The following is an 18,834-nucleotide window of genomic DNA, read 5'->3' on the forward strand; positions in this document are numbered from 1 at the left end:
TCAGAAGAACACTGCATAAAGAGAAGGGTAGGTTTCACTTCCCATTTATAAAATGAAACTTGACCTGAAAAGATAGTAGTATGCTAGTTGCAAGTGATATGTGAATTGGATCTAGTTGTAAGAGTGTAGTTTTGTGTGTGGTTAACCTACTTTCCCTGTAAGTAGATATATTTTAATGCTATAAGGACTGTCTGGGATGTGTTTTAGTAGTCTTTTAATGCACACTGCAGATGTTGATGACCCAAGGAAGCTTTCAGTGCATCTGAGGTGTAGACTTACATTCTGCCAAAGTACACCCTGGTGGGTCTTAATGCTCTAGTATAAGACATAAACAGGTATTATCTGCACTTTAATGTCTAACCATAAAAATGTGAATTTAAGTTAAAGAAACATCTGTGGCATTTTTGTTTAATCCGTCATTGCTTTTGAATCTACTCTCAGTAGACTGATGAATGGGACAATGCTGTCCTCTCTCAGTGCCATTACTAAGTTACCAAGCATTTGGGTAAAAAAAAAAAAAAGATTCAGACCAGAAGTAACATTTCAGGCTATAGTTTGTATCTCTATTAATCATTTGTATCCCATAAAAGTACTATGGACCTGCTTTCCAGTCAAAAATCAAGCAGAAGTTTCATTAAAAAAAATGCTGAAACAAAAAAAGGAGGAAAGTGAACAACATCTACTACGTCTATGCAGTGAACTCAATTTTTATTACATTGTTAGGGCATCATGAAATAGCTGTTTAATGCAGAATATATCAGAGAGAACTTTAGACTGAAGCAATGTAGAGACAAAATGGAAGCTTATGATAAGCCCTTACTACCAAAACTAGTATAAAAACTTGACATTATTTTGCCTACCAAGCAGGAAAATAACATTCATTAGGGTGTCTGATTCTAAAGGGAGGTACAGCTTTTCCTCTATATGAAATTGTGTGGTTAAGCAAGTGTAACATGTTTTTCAGGGTTGAAACTTTTACATGTTATGTGAGTTTCCATAGAAAATAAGAGAGGAACATCAGTGAGACTATATTGCTGTCTTCAGATCTGAATGAAATACTGTAAAGGCATTGCTACAGGTTGACTTAAAAAGTGACATAGGTAGATATTTTATACAAGCTTGGCACTTAAAATCAGAGTGAGTTTCTATCCAAGAGAAAACATCCTGATTTCCTGCAGTTATTGAGATAGGAACCTTGATGCATCTGGCTTGCAATCATCACCATCATCACAATATGCTTCTTAGTTGCAAACAGAATTCTCAGTGCTGACAGGAACATAAAGCCAAAACTTGGCCCTTGGGAACATACGGTTTCATCAAAGAAAGCAGGCCGGTGGGAAACTCGCATGTTATTTGAAATTAGAGTTTGGGTTCTTCAGGACAATGATCATTACTCTGCACATACTCTGAGCATAGTAAAATATGGTTGTAGTATTTGACTGAAGTCTTTAGATGATGGAGGAATACCAGCAAATCCTAATACTAATAAAGGCCAATTAAACACCTATAATATAAAGTTGTAGCACCGTACCTGTAAGTAAACACTCCTTACAGAGCTAGTGGATTGATCTGTCAGAAAGATATCCCACTGCCCCCAGGAGATCTTCCTCAGTTGTAGTATTTTCCAAACATTTCAAACTGTCTTTGGTTCCTTCTTTTCCTCCACTTGTTTGGCTGTTGTATGTTGGTGGGCTCTTTCTTACAGAAATTAAAATGCTGTCAGGCTATATATTTCTTTTCCACTGATTAATGAGCACTGTGATATGTAGGTGGTTTCTTGAGGATGAGAGTACTTTTGAGTAAAAGTGGTGAGTTTGCTTTCTTCAGAAGCACTTTGATATTACCAATTAGTAGCTGTGAGGAAGTTTGTCTTCAAGAGGCATCAGCACAAACAGTTGGAATTTATAATTATATTCTTCAAAGCCTCGTAATACATAATGCTAATTTGTTAGAACCCATACATTGACTGAAACAAACCTCTTTCATAGCCTCCTTGTCTCTGAATGATTATTGAATAAAATAAATATTCAGATACCGTATTTGAGGCAACTTCAGGATGCGAGAGAGAGATTGCATAGGCAACTTAGGCTTTTATCTTTTTATAATTTTCGGATACTTAATACCTCAAGTTTTAAGATCCTGCTGTCAAGGAGGTTGGCACAGTAGTTTACTGGACAGTAAAAGCTTTTCAGATGATTATGTAAATGTGCATATTTATAATTTCTGAGAGTTTAACATTACAGATTTGGTAATGCTCAGATTCCAAGATGGTTTTTTTTTTACACAGTCTCATATTTAGTAAGTTAAGCTTATGATTTTTTTTTTTTTTTTTTAAAAAAAGACTGTGTTCTTAAATCACATACATTTAGAAATTTTAGCTCCATTAGACAAAACAACTATAGAATGTTAGAATTATGTAGTATGGTATGTTACTGGAGATTTAGCACTCAATCTTTATTTTCAATTGGTTGCCTATTTGAAAACTTCTGATGTTTAAAAACCTCAAAATAAGATTTTTTTTTTTCAAATTCTTTTGCTCAGACAAGCTGTTGATAAATTAGAAAAAAATGTGATAATAGAAGTTCTGACAGGGTAGATGTTTGTCAAAGTGAATGCAGTATTCAAGATGGATTTTGCTGGGGCTCTGGAATAACCCTATTGAAAAAACTACATCTAGTCCCTAAATGTGAAGTCCTAGAGAGCAACTTGAAGAACATGGAAGTAAAGTATGTTGTGTGCAAACCAGGTCAGGCTCCATAGCTAAAAACTACGGACAGCTGCAGGTTTAGTTTAGAAATATAGAAAAGTCCTTTACAAATGTAGAAAAGCCCTATGGTAAAAACAAAGATCTTTGAGCTGAGTATTCTGTCTCCAGCAGTATCCAAAACCAGAAGATTAAGAAAAAATATATCAGTAGAACAAAGATATCATGGTTTGGTTTTTTCCCATAACCTTACAGTCTCCAACAGTTGCAACTCAAGGACTTTCCTATCCACCAATGGCTTTTGGGGCTTAATAACCTTTAGTGAATTTCTCTTCTGTGAACTTGCTTAGTAACTCCTTAAATTCAGGTCAGCTTTAGCATCTGCAGCCTTCTGTTGACAAAGGGTTCCAGAGCTTCTGTAACTACTGGGTGAAGAAATGCATCCTTCTGCTTGTGCTGCAGCTGCCAACTGCTAGCTTCATCCCAGGCCTCCCCAGCTTCTTTTAAGGGATGATGCAATGTGCAGTTAAACACTGTTCACTCATGACATCACTTATGACTGTACATATCTTTTAAAACATACTGCAGCCCTGAACTATTTACCTTTCCTCTTGTAGGAGGGTGACTGACCAGCTCCTTGTTCTGCTGGTTCAGTCTTTGTATCTCACTTTGAAGTCCATAATCTGGAAGAGTGATATGTGCATCTGTCCCTGCCAGTTGTCTTTCTTTGTTTGGGGGATTCTGTTGTCATTAGAGGCAATTTGGTGCAAAGTGTGGTCTACGCACAACAATGATCTGATTTATGACAAAATAGAAATCTGTTTTAATTAGTCATAAGTTTAATTCACTGGTTTGTAGCTTGGAGGCAGACTAATGCTACACATACAGGAGGAATAATACTAAAAATATTTTAAACTAGTTCTGATACTAAACAGGATTTGTTTTTTGAGTTTGTTGGAATAGTTGTTACATAGAATGTGACACCAGAGGGTCTCATATACATCTCTTTATGTTTAGAATTGTCTTAGGCCTTCTCAGGCATGTTTCTTCTCCCTTCTTAGCCCCTCTTTATTAATTACCTTTAAGAACAGTCCTAGAATAATTGTTTTCTTCTGCTAACTTACTTGAACATGGCCATATCAATTATCTATCCATGTAAAATTATGAAGACTATTATGAAAATTATTAATAATGTTCATAGACTGACATTTATCATGTGGGAAGACCTTTGGCTTACTTCTGTCATCACAAATCTGAAATATTCCATCCCCAAGATCTGGGCTTATAATAATTATTCAGGTGAAACTGGAACTTTAATACAATTTTTATTTAAAAAATTTTTGCCATATAATGCATTAACTGTCTTGCTTCAAGAAATGTGTTCCCACCAAGTGGGAGTTAGGAACCTGGTTTATTTTATAGGCAGCATGCAGCACTGACAAAATTAATTCTGTCATAAAAGGAGCAAGACCATAGAATCATGGAATAGTTGTGGTTAGAAGGGACCTCTGGAACTCAAGACAGGGTCAAATTAGATCAGGTTGCTTAGTGCTATCATCCACCCAAGTCTTGAATATCTCCAGGAATCCCTGAACAAGACTAAATTTGCATTTCTCAAGACCAACACAGTGGTTCTTTTATTTGTCCTGTTCACTTTTCTCAGGATCTTATGGTCACTATTGCAGGAGCTGCATCTGAACTTCACGTTCCTGCCACATCCCTTAGTCCTCAAGAATCTAGTTTAAACACAATTACTATCTTAACCTATGGCACAAGATTTGCATTCTGTGTTACAGAACAGTAATTCTGTTCTTTTATGGTGCTAAGTTACCCACTTTCCACTTGCAGTGAAATGAGTCTTAGCATGCTTTCTGCATTGATGTGAAACCACGTGGACATTAAAGAGGTCTTGAGATGATACTTAGCTGTGTAGAGAAAGATACTCTAAGAGTTTGGAGCACTATATACTCTCATAGACATCCAGGTAGAAGTATACCCACAATTATTTTTTAGCCGAGGCAGCACATATGGACCATTCCATCTTGAAAACTGTGAGCTTTGATCATAAACATTATAGACCTTATAAGGAGGACTTAATTAACATAAGGTAGATTATTGCAAAAGGTTTGGTTCCCATGCATTTAAATGTATGTGGTTTAAATGATTTGCAGTCAACCCAAAATCGTTACTTTTTGCTGGAGCTTTTGAGACACACAGTTTTTCTAAAATGTCAGTGAACCAAGAAACATAGGATAGAGAGCAGCTGTTTGAATGAATAGCAAGCTATTAGTCAAAACACCTCTTAAATTTTAAAATGCATACTTGATTACTGATAAGTTTTCAATTTATTGTACATTCATTTGAACTAATTAAAAACACATAAACATAATCTTAAAACAGGAACAGTCATGTTTCCACTGAAACATTCTTTATATCATTTAATTTTTCTCTTGATTATTGAATTTATGGTAATTTTTATGCATTATAGAAATTAATTCCAATTTGTTGTTACACAAATTTGTATTGCTTTGAGTAGAACTGAAAAATACTGAGTATGAAGTCTATTTTAAATATTTCTGTTAAGGCTTTCACAACATTTGTTTAGAGCTACAGCACATGAAAGTTCAGTGAAGTGAGGATGTTTAAGACTCAGTGAGCTTTGTCCCCATTTCTCCCATTTGTCAATTTTGTAGGGTAACAGAAATGCATTTGTGGGAATTCAAACTAGTTTCAGACTGTGTAGCCTGCTGATGGTTTCGTCTTGGACTCTCATAGCAAAACTCCATCTAGGATGAGACTTGTGTTCAGGTTGTTCCAGTGGTATAGAATCACAGAATCATAGAATGGTTTGGGTTGAAAGGGAACTTTAAAGGTCGTTTACTCCAACTCCCCTGCAATAAGCACAGACATCTTCAACTAGGTCAGGTTGCTCAGAGCCCTGTCCAACCTGACCTTGACTGTTTCTAAGGATGGGGCATCTACAACATCTCTGGGCAACCTGTTCCAGTGTTTCACCACCCTCATTGTAAAAAATTTCTTCCTTGTATATAATCTGAATCTGCCCTCTTTTAGTTTAAGACCATTACCCCTTACCCTATCACTACAGGGCCTATTAAAAAGTCTGTCCCCATATAGAAGAGGTTTAAAGTGGAAGCAACACAATGCTCAACAAAATTATTAAAAATGCTGTAAATTCTTCAGAATCTGCACAAAATTTTTTTTCCCTTCCATTAAGCTGAAGATGACATTTGTCCCCAGATCACAATGTCTATGGTTCTTTGGGGCTTAAATAATATAGTAGGAGTAAAATAGCTAAATTTCCTATAACTTGTATGAAAAGTTTCCTAGATTTGAGGTGTGCTGGGTTTGTGTGTGTGGCAGGGGTTTTTTGGTAGTGGGGGAGGGGGTACGGCAGTGGCCCCCTCTGAGAAGCTTCTTGAAGCTCCTCCAGCTCCAAGTCAGACCAGCCTCTCACCAAGGCCAAGCCAATTAGCAACAGTGGTTGCACCTCTGCGATAACGTATTTAAGAAGGGGAACCTGGGAGCAGTAGTTGGAGTTGCAAGGGGGAGTTGTGTGGAGGACATCTTTGTGAACACTGAGGTCCGTGGAACAAGGAGGAGCAAGGGGTGCAAGGTGCGCCGGTGCAGAGACTCCCCTGCAGCCTGTGGTGAGACAGCAGGGCTGTGCCCGTGCAGCTCGTGGAGGACCCCATGCCAGAGCAGGTGGCTGGACCCGAAGAAGGCTGGGACTCTGTCGGAAGAAGTCCCCACTGTTGTAGTTCTGTGCTGGAAGGATTGCAACAGGTGGGAGGGACCCCTAACGGAGCAGCTTGGGAAGTGCTGCGGCCCATGGGAAGGACTCATGTCAGAGAAAGCTTGTGGAGGTCTGTCTCCCATGAGAGGAACACCAAGCAAGGAGTCCTTCCCCCTCCCTGAGGAGGAAGGAGTTCCAGGACTGACTGCACCCTCCATTCCCGTCCCCCTGCACTGCTGGAGGGGAGGAGTTAGAGAAATCAATTGGGAGCAAAGCTGAGCCCAGGAAAAAGGACACTCAAACCATGACATGAGGGTAACAGCAAGTTTTGGAAGCAGTAATGACCTCCAGCAAAACAGTTGTTTATTTTGTAAGTATCTCTGAATAAAGGCTCATTATAGTCCTCATTGATCACTGTCACTGTGTGACACTAAACAAAACTGGCATTACTCATACATTTTTTACATTTTTTGGTTTAAATTCCAGCATTCAAAGAATAATTATTGTCAGGCAGCTGCCTAAGCAAGCCTACGCTCTACAGTAAATAATGCTTTCTAATTAGTGCTGATATGGATTGGAGACTGAATATCTGATTAACATGCGTAGCAGCAGTTGAGGTTAAATTTCATGAACTGTATAAATCCATTCACTGCATAACCTGATTTCTCTCAGTATTGCATACATCATGTCCATACACAGTCCATATATTGTGCTGATATTTGCAAAGCTACTTCCTGAAGGCCCAGTAATTCTGCGAGGTGTGTGGTGAATCAGATATATATTGTCGCCTTTTGCACTAATCCTAACAGAAATGCTGTGTGGCCTTGCAGGCTGTTCAGGTCCAGCCATTGGAAACCTCACCCAGGCAAGCCAAAATGAGTGCCCGTGCTACAGAGGTGCCTCTTTGTGTACCCAGGGCAATTAAGGTTTGGGAACTTCCATGGCTCAAACCGTTGGTATCAACACCGGGGATACTAGTTTTATAGACAGACTGCAATGGCAGGGTAGTTCCATCTGCAGTAGGTGATGTTGCCCAGAAGTCTTCTAAAAAAGACGCAACTTCTGGTTTTGGTTGTTTTTTTTTTTCTACGACTCCTTCATGTCAAAGCACAGGCTCCTTTTCTTTCAATAAATTGTTGGACTGAACTGTTGAAAGGAAAAACAGAATTGTACCATGTCTTTTCTCTTACACTGCCTTGATTTGTGCATTCAGGGATATCTTTGGGAATACTCTTTCCTCAGTTTCAGAAACTGATGCTAATTTTGGAACATGGTAATATCTGCAGTGCATATGTGGAACTCCAACAGATTGTCTTTTACTTTTGCCTTCTGCACTTTCTTCAGCTGTTACTGGTTATTCCTGTTCATTGGGAAATCCATAACACTAGTGCGTTGCAATTGTTGCTAGATTTGTGGACCTTTGTAAGAGGAGTATTCTGGGGGACCATACACCAGGAGAATTTCAAAATTTCAGAAAGCATTTATTTGTTCTCAACTACTAGGCAATCAATAGGTTAATAACTAAGAATAAAGCACAGATCATCTCTGTTGGTGAGGCCTTAGGTGTATGATACTATGAGTTTCATGCCGCATTGTTAGCCCTGATGGCCACAGATTTTAGTCTCTGAGACTGAGCTGTCTGGGCTCAATGGCACTTTGTGTCAGGAAGCCAAAACCATCTTCCCCAAGCTCCATTGCATATCTTTGGTGGTTATATATGGTTTTCCATGGTCCAAAGGATTATTTCCTCTTTTCATATGTGAGAACCAATCTGTTCTAGCTTGTTCACATGGGTGGTACCTCTTGGATGCTGGTTTATTCCGCTGTCTTCAGGCTGCTGTTATGTATTTATAGACTGGTTGCTGGTCATCTATTTCCTTTGTATAGTTTAAGGCTGGATGCTACTATCTTCACTGTACTATTTTTGTAAGAGTGTCAAGCAAACAACTGAGATTAGAATTAAACCCTACATTATCAGTACAATATATATATGTTATTAAAGTAGTTAAATGATGGGCACAATATGTGGTATAATCCAACAAAAAGATGCACAGATTTCTGAAGCCATTCATAAGCTATTACTTAACACAAAAAAGTGCAGCTAAAATACAAACCAAAGTCTCTTATTATTTCTATCTTATTCATTGTAATACAGTTAATTTTTAATGATTGATTTTCAAGAGAGGTCCAGCTCATATTGTTATTCTTATTAATTATAAACAGGGATCCAGATTCACAAATGCAGGCTGGTACATAAATTCCTTTGCAATCTGGGTCATTTATTGTCAGACATTGCAAAAGCAGCATATGCCAATCATTTTCACTAAATTATCATCATTAGTTGTGGTGATTTGAGGCGCACATGCATGCTACCTGCTGGTAGCTAAAATGCAGCAATTTACTATGTTAAACATAGCAAATACGTTAAATGTTTTTGCAGACAATAATGTGCAGAACTGTAATATTAATAAAAACATCAATTCAGTATCTAGTCAAAATATCTTCTAATATTGTGATCAGTTATTTCATTTATTTGCCATATGAATAATTAGGTGTGGTTTGGTGAGTTGTGGACAGTGAGAAGGAAAAATGGAAAGTTTACATTCTTTTCAATGTAAGATAACTATATAGTACATGTTATGTGCATAACTTACATTATTTACAGTAGGAGACTCCAAGAGAAAAAAAAAAAAAGTGTTTTATATTTATATAAACAGAAGAAACAAATAAAACTTTTTCTTTTTCTTCTACCTCACTGATGGCCATTCATAAAATCTGAAAATCAGCCTCATCACTGATGTAAGGTAAAAAGTAGAACAGTTGTGAAATGAGGAGGAGTAGACTGGTCTGTCCTGCAGTAAGGGAATGGCAGTCACAGAAGGCAGGGGTACCGCAGCCAACGGTGGTGCCATACTCACAATGTGTCCTGTGTAGTCTGTTGTTGACAGGCATGTAAATTTGAATTTGTTAAAAGAAATAGAAGTTGTCTTTGAATGTCCTCATTTTCTGCTGTTTCACTGTGTCTTATATGTTCTGCCGTTCCCTTTCAAATACTGTCCTCTTGCTGCTTTTTCTTCCTAGGATTTCCTTCTGAATGTCTTGAAATTTTACACATAGATGATGGCCTCCACAACAGACTACTAATTTTTTGTAGTAGCTCAAGTGAAAATTGTGCTTTCAAGAAACAGTTTTGTTTATGTTTTTTGTTTTATTTTTAAAATAAAAATTAATTACTCACACTTAGATAATGAACTGGTATCTTGCATAGAATTTTTAAGCCAAACAATGGACTCTATTGGAAAACCGTACCCTTTTAGTTAGTCATGTGGTTTCTGTAGGTGGATTTTCAGTCTATAAAATTATGTTTGACTTCTCCAGATGGGAAAAAAGTGGAAGAACTCATTTTAAACTCCTACCTGAGCTCAAGCAGAGCAGGTATACTTGCTCTTTTAAGCATGTCATTTAAATTAATATCCCACTTACTGCAAACAAGCTTTTTGGGAATAAGTACAGTGGGTGTAGGGGAACTCCCAGAACGGTTCTTGGTTGTAATATGCATGCAGTAAATCCTTCTGTTCAGCTGAGCTTCGACACAGGACAGCAAGAACAAGCATAGTCCCTCTGGCACTTAAGTTAATGGAGTAACCTCCATTGTGAATAAATAAATAAGGGCCTTTCCTTTTCACCAAGTGAAAATTATCACCAGCCAGCTCAGATGTGATCACATGGATTTTACTATTGCTACAGATTTAAATGTCAATATTGAAAGCAAAGATATACTTGATTTAACTATGCCATGTAGCAAGATGACAGGGAGTGACTATGTCCATGTACCAGAAAATGCAATGAGTTTGACTAAATGTTTGTGACCCTTTAGAAAGGGGGATGAGTCATCCGCTTGTATGTCAGTACTAAAGGTTCAGCTGAGTCAATGAAAATATGTTTGAAAGCGGTGCTACCTTAGATGCACTGAGTTTGTTTTTGATTTGTCTACCAAAATGTGTTTGTTCTTGAGGGTGACTTCTTCCTGGCAAAGACTTAATACATCATTTCATTGCTTATTTCTTTTCTGTATGATACACCTCTTCCCTTTCAGCATTACTTTCTCTTTTCTGTTAAAATTAAAATGGTGGTCAGGTGTTTCCTAACCAGGAAATGTTAATGAAAGCCAAAAAAATATAAGAGCTAGTGGGAGTAGAAGCATGACAAGAAATGCCAGAGCTTTTGCCTTTCATTCTTCCTCCATAGACAAAGTCAAATTGAGCAAATGAGGTGACTTGCTACAATGACTTAGGTCTACCCAGTTCTCCAAGTTAGGGTACTTTCTCTGACATGTCAAATTGTTGTGTTGATCCTGATAGCAGTAGGTATTTTCCTTACATCAAAAAGGTGTCTGAAGCAGTAAGAACTGAAAGTTTAGGCTGCAGAATTAAGAACATTATCTTTAACGGTCAGAATTTCCCATGTGGTCAATGCTGACAAAGCCAGTTCTCAGGTAATTCAGCTGGGTATTTCACTGATGGTTTGTGGCCCTAAGGGGAGACCTAACTTCACTGTGGACTGAGAGGATCCCTGCTCCTTGGTGACTTATCACAAACTGGCCCATTGTTCAGTGCTTCAGGGAAGCTGACTTCCCAATGGAAGTCAAAATCAGTTACTATGTGCAGTGCCACCACTTTGCAAACACAGAAATGGAGCTGCCACGTATTCAAGCCATTGTGTAGAGTCAAACAGCTTTGTTCTAAAGCTTTTGGCCAAATTACATATCATATTTACTTTTTTCTTGTTTCAGTCAGCAAAGAACTGATCTAGATTAAGTCTTCTTTTGTTTATATGGGATTAGTAATACAAGTAACACTTCATAATTAGGGAGTTTGTTCTTTTTATTTTCTTATTGATGAAAATTACTTTGTTTTTCTCTTTTTTAATTATAGTTGCACCTATTTAGAAGCTTGACTATTTGTCTGTTACAAGTAAAGACAGTAGTAGAGGTTTGTCTGGTTTATTTATTCTCAAATGTGAGACTATGTACCTGTAGGGCTTCATAAGTAAAATGTTTGAAATTTGGCTTATCATTTGCACACCTCAGATTTTCTTTGCAGCCAGGATTTAAGCTATAAACTGACGAAAAATGTGTTGCTAAAGCCTGTCCCTCAATAAAGGGAGAATCCAAACTCACTCAGATAGGACATCTTCGTATGTGAGGAAATGCAGTACATGGAGTATTTTGTACCTCATTGTGTAAATATTAAACTCTTTTCTAAGATTCAGAACACCAGTAAGCCAAAAGACAAAAAATTTCAGAATCTTTCTCTGCTGTCCAAGGTTTTTCAGTAATGTTTGTGATTTTAATCAAGACTGAAGACATTCTCTTTTTTCTGTTTCCTAATAACCACCTATGGTAAAATAAATTACTTGAATAACAAATGTTCATAGGAACAGTCTGCTGTGGAACTGATGCTCCCTTAAATGAGAATGTTATCCAAAATTGTTGCATTTGGCATCAGCTAGATACAGTTTGTTTTTCACTGGAAAGTGGGTTGGCTCTTCCTTTCAAAAAGCCTGCATTTTCATCTTTGCATCTCCCACTGTTTAAAAATGCTGTTATAAAACTCTGTGTTCTAAAAACTCAAAAATACCTACACACTGTAAATTAAAAAAAATACAAGTATTCTGGAATGTGTAAATATAATTAACATTCCATCTTTTATTGAAAGTTACATCTGAGATAATACTATAAATAAATTAGTTGTTAGTTTATGCTATTTTTCTTCCCTATATGTTTCTTTGCAGAGGAGGGAAGCATAAGTATATGCATGCTCGCAACAAAGCTTATTGCAGTCAGTTACTGGATTGCATGAAGCTAGCTGCACTGTCAAAAGAAGTGTCCCTATCCTTGACTCTGAATTCATGACTCATAGTTCAAGCCTTGTAGGAACTTGCTGAGTGTATGTTCATACCCACTTCCAGAAGGTATCTTTTGATCCCACTGCCAGTCATGCAGTCCTTAATGACCTTGAACAGCAATATACTGCAAAATAACAAATGCTGCAGTGACATTAGCTGGCTAGATTAAACTGATGAAAAAAGATAGCTGCCAGATTTATTTTGTGTATCCCTGTAAGCTTTGTATTGTTTAAAAGAAAAGCAGCAGATGCCAACATTGTACATCCACTGCTTACCAAATAGAAACTTTGTGTAATAATTACTGGGCAAATTAGCATAGATGTATTTAGTGAGCATCAGCTTAATATTTTTTAAACCAGTTAGTTTTTGTCTAAGTTTTCTCACCACTTTTTTTTTTTTTTGGCTGATGCTTTTCCAAACAGATCATTTTTTTTAATACTATCATGCTATTACAATTAATATCTGCTCTTAATCTACTTTCACTCTTGTGAAAATTATAATACACTGAATCTGGAAAAAAAAATCTGGTTAGTGATGTGATTCATTTTAAAATCTCATTTTCAAATGACATTAATAGATAAGATAGAATGTCTAATTAAAATGAATTCAAGTTGTATTGACTAAACCTCATAAGGAAATTTTATATGAAAATAGGATAGATAATAACTATTTGACTTTTAAAATGCCATGTGTCTAATTAATAAATAATGGTTTCCCTTTGCTTTCAGAGCAGAGAAAATGATTTGACTTCATGAATTTCAAGGTTCCTAAGGATGGGGAGCATGTCAGCATAACTTTAGGAAGTTCTGTTATGCATGATGAAACTTCCAATATTTTAATTATCACGTAATTAATCTTACAGTAGAATTCAACAATGGAAAGGTAAATTAGAAGAAATTCTCTACAAAGAAAATATTTTTGCATATTGGGTCTCAGAAGGCCTTATGTACTGGCTTCAGAAGAGTACAATAAAGTGTACTGGGGAGATAATATAGATTATCTGTAGAGCCTATATGATAATTGGAGACTGTGGTGAGACTGCTCTTCACTCGTTATTAGCTCTGCTACTTCTTTGACATCAGACCTTTCTGTACCTCTGTACTTCTTGGGTAAGCACTAGATGAGGGTAAACCAAAGATGAGCTATCAGTTACTATGACAAATTTAATTGCTTATTCTTTGATTTACATTTAGAGACAAATTTCTGAGAGCTAGGAAAACCATTGATCACTATGATAACATAATTGTGTCGGTCAATACATCTGTATTTCTGTTCTGGATATGTACAGGCCCTGCAGTGAGATTTTCTGATTTATTTTAAAATGTAAATAACAAGGTATTCTTCAGAAACTTAGGAGTCTGAGTATCCTTCTCTGTAGTGACACTAGTAAAGTAGAGTGACTCCTTTTGCTGAGGGTAAAATATCCTTTTACAAGAATTGAACAGAAGTGCCAGGGGGATCTGGTGTCATTACATGAACAGCAGGCTCTGGATATGAAACCAGCTCCTTATCTGGGAGCGTATGTCATGTTCCACAAACACGAACGCCTTTCACACAATTGGTAAGACCTGCCCCTAGATCCCTCTTTAAGCGTAGAGTTGGGTATTCTGGGCCTGCTGCAGGCATTGTGATAGCTACCTTGTTGAAAAGCATGGTAATATTTGGTTTGTTGCCTGTGAGAAGAGTGTGACATCTTTAGAGAAGGGTTTTACACCTTCCTCTCAGTTCATTGGTAGTAGTAGTTTTTAAAATACTGGCATTCATCAGTTACTCTTCTGTGCAATTTCTTGAAAACTGAAGTTAGACTACAAAAAAGGGTGTCTACCACAAAGGCTGGGAAACAGATTGGAGCTCTGACAGTAGAGAGGCAAACACTGCACGAGTGTTTCACTTCCAGCGTGCTGGCGTAGAGTTTCACCTCCAGCAGCATGGATGCCTCTGGGTTCTAACAGGAGAAAAAAATGAAGGGAGAAAGGATGGCTTGTGTGGCTCAAATAACTGCTCAGTGCTTCCCATGAATCTGTAAAGCTATGACCGAATTAAATGATGCCTTGTGCATCTTTCTTCCCTCATGACTGGGACAATATTTTTTGCTGCTGTAGTAGTAGTCCAGCATCAATGAAAGAAAATGTCAGTCGCTTTCATGGAACTTCCCAGCAGAACTGAACAAACTGTAAATGAGGATGTCGGGGAGAGAAATTCGACCTTTAATATATTTAGCAGAGCAAGAGTAAGTATTAATAATCCCGCTTTTATTAAAACTGACTTGAGAGATTTGTTGAGATTAGCTGAATGGCTTTTCTTTATTGTTTCACAGAGTGAGGCATCAAATAGTTTGACTGCAAGAAAAGGCTGATTCTTTGAAGTCTTAGTAAGGGTAACATCTGTAAGCCAACCAAGTTTTTATTTCTTTCTTACTGACATCTATTCAGCAAAATTTACAGATTTACAAACTGAACTTGAGACAGTTACTTGAAAAAGTTATGTGAAGACTTAAGGCTTATGGCCTTGTACCTTTCTGGGTTGTATCTTTCTTTTCATTTTTTTAGTAATCAGTCAGCAGCCTGAGGTCCCAGCCAAACTGCAGGTCACCTCTGGCTCTTTGTTCCACAGCCCAACATGCTGGAGGCACAGCTGGACTGCCCTACAGCTCCCTTCCAGGCTCTGCAGTCCAGGTTTCCTGCCCCTCGTGGAGGCACAGGTCTTGTCCCAAGCTAAGGTCTCAGTTATTTACCTGTCCCAGGAGTCCAAAGGACTTCTGTGTCCATTAGTTCTATTGTAAGCTGATTTTTCCTATTTACATCTAATATAGCCTTAAATCTTCTGTCTAGTGTCATGCCTAACCTTGAATTCTCTGTCTTTACAGTGCCTTTTCTCTTTTAATTTATTCTGTCTCTCTCCATCTGTTGATAGTTTCAGTTGCTAGATTTCCCAGATGAACTGATAATAATAAGCCAATAATACTGTAAAATGCATAAGAAATAGCATCCAACTTGTCTTACTGTATTAATGTTCTTACAGTCTAGTCTGCCCTCAAATGAAAAGTGTAATCTAAACACATACTTGTCTGCAAAGGAAAATGAAAAGTCTGAGATCTCTTCCTTAGCCAAGTTTTTTACCCTTTGTAATTTCTCTGAAAAAATGGGAAAAAGTATCTATCATATGGCATTTTTGTAACCAAAAAAATTATATGCATGTTAAAGAACCTCAAATAATAGCTGTGTTACAGTCTTCTGTTGTCATGTATTTTACTGGAGTTGTTATTATGGACTCATTGCTTGAAATGTTGAGTATTTATGAATCTCAGGAAATAGAAGTACATTTTTACCCTTTATGCTTATGGGAGAAAATTTAAGTTATGATTTGTTTTTCATCTTCTTCCCCTTCTTTACTTTCCTCTCCCTTCTCAACTCCTTCCCCTTCCTATTTTCTTTCCCTTTGCTCTATTTTCCCTTAGTATAGGATTTGCCTATGCTAATTTAGTCTAAAACATAATGTCAGAATCACAGAATCATTCAGGTTGGAAAAGACCCTTGGGATCATCAAGTCCAACCATCAGCCCTACTCTACAAAGGTCTCCCCTACACCATATCCCCCAACATCTCATCCAAACGACCGTTAAACACATCCAGGGATGGTGACTCCACCACCTCCCTGGGCAGCCTATTCCACTGTCTGACCACTCTTTCTGTGAAAATTTTTTTCCTAATGTCCGGTCTGAACCTGCTCTGTTGCAGTTTAAAGCCATTCCCTCTTGTTCTATCGCTAATTACCTTTGAGAAGAGACCAGAACCAACCTCTCTACAATGTCCTTTCAGGTAGCTGTAGAGAGTGATGAGGTCTCCCCTCAGCCTTCTCCTCCTCAAACTAAACAGTCCCAGCTCCTTCAATCGCTCCTCATAGGATTTGTTCTCCAGGCCCTTCACCAGCTTCCTTGCCCTCCTCTGCACTCACTCCAGCACCTTGATATCTCTCTCGTATTGAAGTACCCAAACTGGACACAGTACTCAAGGTGTGGCCTCACCAATGCAGAGTTCAGGGGGACTATCACCTCCCTACTTCTCCTGGTCACACTATTTCTAATACAAGCCAGGATGCTGTTGGCTTTCTTTGGCCACCTGGGCACACTGCAGGCTCATGTTCAGCTGCTTGTCAATCAGAACCCCCAGATCCTTCTCTTCCACACAGCTCTCCAGCCACACATCCCCAAGCCTGTAGCCATGCAGGGGGTTGTTGTGGCCCAAGTGCAGGACCTGTCACTTGGCCTTGTTGAAGCCCATCCCATTAACGTTGGCCCACCGATCCAATCTATCCAAGTCTCTATGTAGTGCCTCCCTATCTTCATGAAGATCGACACTCCCACTTAACTTGGTGTCATCTGCGAACTGACTAATGATACACTCTATGTCCTTATCAAGATCATCAATAAAGATGTTAAACAGAAATGGTCCCAACACCGAGCCCTGAGGAACACCGCTTGTGACTGGCCACCAGCTGGATTTAGCTCCATTGACCATCACTCTCTGGGACCGTCCATCCAGCCAGTGCTTGATCCAGCAGACCGTTCACTCATCCAGGCCATGGGCAGCCAGTTTTTCTATGAGAATCCTATGGGAAACTGTGTCGAATGCTTTTTGAAAATCCAGGTAGATAATATCAACAGCTTTTCCCTTGTCCAATAGTTGGGTCATCTTGTCATAGAAGGAGATCAGGTTTGTCAGGTGGGACCTGCCTTTCATAAACCCATGCAGACTAGGCCTGATCCCCTGGTTGTCCATTATAGCATTAGCATTTATGCTAATCATAATTTTTTGAGCTTTGACTCATAATTTTTGAGCACTGGGCAATATGAGAGGCAACGTTCATGAATTTGAACCTTCAAACATTCACGTCTTTGAACCTTCTCTGGACAAGATATTTTTCATTTATTTGGTATCTGTATCACTTTCACAATTACTGGCTTGCATGTCACTCTGAACAGAGGGCTTTTCATGGAATATTGGCTTTTCATGTAATACTTCCCATAATATTAACTTCTTCGGTAATGTGTCTGATGAATGAGCTGATTAAGTAATTTACTTGTTTGATAATTTACGTAGAGAGAAAAAGGTCTAATATAGAGTCTTTGGAAAGACGAAAACAGAAATGACAATGAAAATAGACAGTAGCTAGATGGACAATGCAAATATTGGAAAATAACTAATACACTTTAGATATTAGTTCAGTCTAATTAATACTGACAGCATTGTAGAATATGTACATATTCCATATGTATATAGAATACTCTAAGTATGCTCCACTCCCTTATAACACCTGGGGGAAGACTCGACTGCAAGTTCCCATGTTTTCCTGAGATGTTAATTGTACATTACCCCATGATTCTAAAACTAAGGCTTGTGTAGTTGACCATGGTAGTGTAGGAGGTGTTTTTTTTTTCCTTAGAAATGTATTTTGTGAATTCCTTTCCTCAGTCCTTATTTAAGTTGGAGGGTTAGTTTCATTCATGATAAAACAGGGATCATGTCTTCCCTTCTGTATCACATTTTTTTGTGATTTTCTTTTAACATAAATTTCTTGGAATTCCTTCAGGTCCCCTTATGTTATGTAAAGATCAGCAGTTGCAGCCAACAGCCATATCAAGAAAATTTTCTATGTTTTGACCTTTATTTAACATGAAGATAGTAGGTTAAAATAATACATAAAACTGCTGTATACTTAAACCCCTAGAGTCTTTCTAGTGATGAAGATTCTAACAAATTCCTTAGATTTTTGTTAGTCCTACTTCTAGAATTTGATTTCTGCTTTTTTTTTTTTTTTTTTTTAATTTCAGTTTTACAGTTATTCCCTCTTTTTCTTTATTCTGTATATTTTTTCTCATTGTCATTTTCATCCCTGCCTGCAATCCCCCAAATCCTTCCATTAGTTATTGGTCTCCCTGAAATAAGCAAGTAAGGAAGAAAGAGATGATAGCTTTCTGATCTACTTGACTAATGTTATAGATAGCTTATATATTGATTAAGATCATACAATTATCGCTAGTTTCATAATGCTCTCAGTGAAACTACTGGTTGGGAAATTAGTACCACACTGATGAAAAGTTGCCTTGTGCTTCACGTTCCATATCTGCAGTCCTTCCTGTGTCCTGTACTCTCTCTTCTTTCCCCCATCTCTTCCCTCATTGTGATTTTTAAGAAGAAAAGCTAAGTGTGAACCAACAAACCAGCATGTAGTTGCTTTGGGCATTTCTTAAAATTAGGTTTGGGGTATTTATAATATAGGGGGAGTAACAAATCAACATGGATACAAACAGCACAGAAGATTCTTCTGAACATTTGCATTTCTCTGTAGGGAAAGGGTTGTGGCTATAGGTCACAACCTAAAGAAAACTTTAAACAAGTTTATTTTCAACAAGAATTTATAATAAAGACTAGGTATTCGTTCTGGCAACCCATTGACTAGCCATGGTTGT

The 18,834-nt window shown here is 37.8% G+C and overlaps 1 protein-coding gene across 8 annotated transcripts in view; it reads left to right on the forward strand.

The window, feature by feature from the left end:
* DMD (dystrophin) overlaps nt 1-18,834 on the forward strand; it is a 1,145,544-nt gene that overhangs the window by 205,639 nt on the left and 921,071 nt on the right. The window lies entirely within an intron of this gene.

The sequence above is a fragment of the Strix uralensis genome, chromosome 2 (genome assembly GCF_047716275.1).
Source record: "Strix uralensis isolate ZFMK-TIS-50842 chromosome 2, bStrUra1, whole genome shotgun sequence".
NCBI lineage: Eukaryota > Metazoa > Chordata > Aves > Strigiformes > Strigidae > Strix > Strix uralensis.